Raw genomic sequence first — 5,216 nt, 5'->3', positions numbered from 1 at the left:
AATATATATTATGTTCTTTTAAGATTTTACATACATAATACAAATATATCATTAAGAACCTTTTTAGTCTTACTGTAAAGTTTATGCGTAAATAAAACAATCAACTTTTTTAGATTGTTAAATCCTAATATCTATTATTACATTTACTTGGTCTTACATATGATTTATCATTTGATAAAACAACACTCATAGATAATTAGTAATTACTTTATATTTATAATATTTTCGTTCATCGGACGAGTATAATCTAGTTGTTAGGGGAAAAAAATATTACAGTCACTTTCGATCGGTTCACAGAATGTGATAGAATCTGGTGGAATTGGAATTGAATTCCATTAGTTAGTTAATTTATTTGGTTGCTCAAAGATGAAGAAATTATATTTCGTTGTAATGTAAACATTACATCATTTAATAAAATCTCTATTCCTTGGGGATGAGGGGATTTCATTTCGTTTGTCAATTGAATCTTCTAAAGTCTAAACATAAGAAACATTCCGTCAAATTCCATTAATTCAAATTTTAATTTTTTTTGAAAGATTTCATTCATTTCAACAAAAATTGTGAACCAAACGCACCCTAATATATAATACAATATCATGAATAATAAAGCTTAATGGTAACACAAAACAGTAGATCCAATCTAAATGATTAAAGTTAAAAATTAAAATTATATATATATATATATATATATGGCTACCACTACAAAGAGAAAAAAATAAACAATATTTTAATCTAGACCATTGAAAATAAACCAATAAGTTAATCTCTACCATTAAAACTAAAAGTCAACTTTGATGGTTAATTATGACAATAATGCATTAATCCATAATTAAAAAACCAATTATTAGCTATAAATAAATAAATATAATATAGATAATAAAGGTGCATCAAGTTGGCGTTCAAAAAAAATTGCATCTCCATGATAGATTTATGTTATCCAAAAGAAAAAAAAAGAGTTTGTATAAGATCCAATTAAAACATATTGAAAATTTGATTCTAATTAAAACCTAATATAGTGATGTATCTTTTTGATTAAGATATATAATAAATCTTGAATGGGTTTATATTGATTTGGATTTAATATTCAAGTATCCAAAAGAAAAAAAAGAGTTTGTATAAGATCCAATTAAAACATATTGAAAATTTGATTCTAATTAAAACCTAATATATAAAAAAGGAGAAAACGATGTACCTTTTTGATTAAGATATATAATAAATCTTGAATGGATTTATATTGATTTGGATTTAATATTTAAGTAACCCTCTGTCATAAATCGTGCTTTGTTCTGTGATCGTCTCATATTCAGTGATTCCTATTGTGTTTAGGATAAAGATGTTGTATATCGTCATCTGCTATTATGTTTGTGATATGTATTTAGAGTTCAAATTGTGTTTATATTAAATATTAAACTAAATATGAATATTTATTATTTATAAAAATCTAATTTAATATTTGTTACTAAGTCATTAGGTTTTGAAATAATTTTTTATAGACAATATTTAATATGTTGAATTTTTTTTAACTAATTAAATGATTATAAATTTTTTATAAAAAAAATCTCAAGTTGATGGTTAAAAATTAATATAAATCAAGTATTTAGGGTTAAAAATGTAAATTATTGATGGAAAACAAAAAAGTGTGCATTATGAGACTTTTTCTACAAAATAAAATAAATATTAATATAATAATATACTAGCTAATCAACCCGGGTTTAACCCGGACATTTTAAATTATATTTTAAATAAAAATAAAATGTAAAGAAAAATATATGTAATTTTTGTTATTTAATACATTATAACTTGGTTTGAAGATATTAAACTGACTAATATAATATTTATATATAAATATTTATTGCATTAATAAAACATAATAGTACATTTCCAATCAAAATTAGAAATTTAAAATAAGTGTTTAATGGGTTATTTATAAGATTTTATTCAAAAACTAGAATAGTATCCGTGCAATGCGTAAAATGATAAATAACGAAAAAATTTAAATTTAGATTTAAAAATGATGCTCATAAGTTTTTACTTGGGAAAACGGATGAGGGTGATGATGGTTAACTTTATCAACCGTCAATTTAAAATTTTAATGCACGAGTAAATAACTTTATATAACATAGTAACTAAGACAAGTATAAGTATAATTATAAAATAATTAATTGGGATTGACGAGTTCGGTTAATGAATTGATAAAATCCAACACGAGCCCGGCCTCATATCAATATTGAGTTTGAAATCTCAATTTAAATCTGTCAATCCGTAAACCCAAACCCAACCCAACCGCCAACCTAAAAAAATTGGGTTTACAGGTTAAATGAATAGGTTAATTGATTTCAAGTCATATGAGTTGATGAATTGGTAGATTAGTGGGTTGGCTTCAGATCATATGGGTTAGTGCGTTGACCCGGTTAACGACCGGGTTTTGATCTAGTTAGAATGATTTTAATGTGTGTATTGAAAAACTTGTTTATTATCTACTTGAAAATATATCAATGCTAACAAAAGTATGTCGAAAAGCTGGTGGACTTTGCTTTCTTAAACATTCATACACATATTTTGTGTTTTGACATATCGTCCACAAAAAAAAAAAAAACAACACTAAATATATGTGTACGTCAATCAAAATATTTTCAAATGACTCCTTTTCATTGCGTAAATCAGTGTACCCATACTTCACAATGCACCTAAATACACAACTCGTCTGTCTTCACTCTACAGACAAGAACCGTTCTTCAGGTGGCGCCCTACTAATCGGCAATGACTAATGTTTGTGTCCTTAACAGTGTCTTTTATGCCCTCTCGTCACCTTGTGATCGAGCTCATAGTTGTATTTATCACGATAAACGTATTGATGGAGGAAGGATTGTTATGATATCAGTAATAATCTTTGATAACTTTATTCATGACACAAAGGTTTGGTGCCAATAGAGTTCGATATGTTTTTGCGCGCCCCCATCATTAATATGTGTATGGTTCTCCATCATTGCTGGAATTGGCGTGTACAATTTTCATCAAGTTAGACCCTACTATACAGTCGTTATAGCCTTCAACCCTAAATATATCTTCGATTACTTCAAGTTTCCCATTTCGTTTGAAGCAATCGATGATGTATTTGAGCTTTAAGGCTTTAACGACTAAAGGTCAAACTTGATGAAATTGTTATCAACCAAATGGTATATATCCATGCTTCTTTCATGTTGAGCTCGATATCTCTCCACCGACACTCGCACATCTTGAATCTGCTGGTGAAGTAGCTAGCATTAATTAATTGAAGTCGAGCAAAGGGAAAACGAAACCAAACCCACACTCCTTACGAAAACAGAATTCTTACAGCCTTTATGGGGAGGCTCAAAGGGTGCTAAAGAGCCAGGCTCATTCTTCCAAAAGGGCCCACAATTTGTATAAAAATTTAGTAATATCTGCTGCACCTATAGTTGTTTAGACCCATAAGTTATAGACTTCTGAACCGCTATGTACAACCTTTAGTTACTGTTATTGAAACATTTTTATCTACTGTACGTTTTTGAAAGGCCACGTACTCATGTTCACAATTCATAAAATATAACAAACTAATTAAAACTTCTTTTTTTCTTTTGTCAAAGAAACGCCTGCAATTGTATTTTTTTTTTTTCTAACTTATGTAATAGTAGTTTTATCTAACTATTTATTAACTTACAGGAACCTATACCTTACATTTTTATTTATTAATATTTGAATGGTTGGATATCTTTGTCATACACTTTATTTCTATTACAATAATTCCATGAATGTATATTTTACTTTTTTTAAATATGTCTAAAGATCCGGCAATCAACAAAATGAAAAAAGAAAAACCTTAAGAAATTATAGTCCTCGTCCGATAAATTGTTGAAACCATCGTAATATTATGTTATTATTACGAGTATATTTTATTATTGACTCGTTTTTGTGGAGGCCTACTTTTTATGCTCAAGTCAGGCCTCGAAAACTTTTTACATTCTCGAAGACGACACTGCTAATCACATCATCTACCTACCCATTCTTGTTTATACCAAAAAATAATTATGATAATAATACATTCATGAACGTACCATGATCATAATTTGCATCAGAATCATCCGCCGCCGCCTCCACCACCACCAAAGTTTACACTTTTTATGTTTTGCAGAGAATCTTGAAACCGGCCCGGCAAGATCTTACTATATAATTTCTCCAAGACCCACTCAAGGGGTCCGGTTCGATCGAGTTGTTAAAAGGAAAAGGCCGTTGAGCTCATATCGGATCCAAAAAAAAGGCCGATGGGGTACCTACTTTGAAACTTCTTTTACTATGAACACGGCTTTATCCGTACAAGATTCGTACGACATGGAAAGTGATGAAACTATCTTTTCGTCCGAATCTTCGAAGGAACAAGCGATATTATCTTGCTTTCTACAACCCACTTCAACTTGTAGAAAGCAAGATAAAGATAATGTCATCTGTTCCTTCGAAGATTCAGACGAAAAGATAGCTCTCCATCACTTCCCATGTCGTACGAATCTGGCCTGTGTGGATAAAGCCGTGTTCATAGAAAAAGAATCGTTTCACAACGGGTACCCCATCGGCCTTCCGTTTGGATCCGGTATGAGCCAAGCAACCTTTGCCTTTAACAACTCAATCGAACCAGACCCCACCCAATCCCTTGAGTGGGTCTTAGAGAAATTATATAGTAACATCTTTCTGGTCCTTTTTGAAGATTCTCTTAAAACAAAAAAAAAAAAAAAAGTTTAAATTTTTTTTTTCCTCTGGAGCAAGAACAGTAATCAAGATAAAGAAGCACAATATGAGGTTTATAAAAAGGTAAAAATTCTCTCTGAAAACAAAAACAATTTTTCTTTGAAAAACAAGACAGTAATCAAGATAAAGTTTTAAAAAGGTCAAAGTTGTAAAAAAAGTAAAACTTTTCTCTAATGTTTATAAAAGATAAAAATTTCTCTTAAAAATAAAGAAAAAGTAATTATAAAGAACAGTAATCAAAGAAAAAGAACAACACATGAGCAAGAAGTAAAAAGGTAAAATACCAGCAAGAACCCATGGTTCATCTGCATACGGTTTGCGGACATAGAAAGGAAAATCAGCTTGATACAGAAGCCCTAGAATCCTTCTTTCAAGAAGTTGAAAGTTGGAAATCTAAAACACCGATTTAAGAATTGGTACAAAATTTCAAATTAGTAATGGTTAATATTAATGAAATA

This window comes from Erigeron canadensis, chromosome 7 (assembly GCF_010389155.1).
Source record: "Erigeron canadensis isolate Cc75 chromosome 7, C_canadensis_v1, whole genome shotgun sequence".
Taxonomy (NCBI): domain Eukaryota; kingdom Viridiplantae; phylum Streptophyta; class Magnoliopsida; order Asterales; family Asteraceae; genus Erigeron; species Erigeron canadensis.
The sequence above is the reverse complement of the archived record's forward strand: the minus strand, read 5'-3'. Positions refer to the sequence as shown.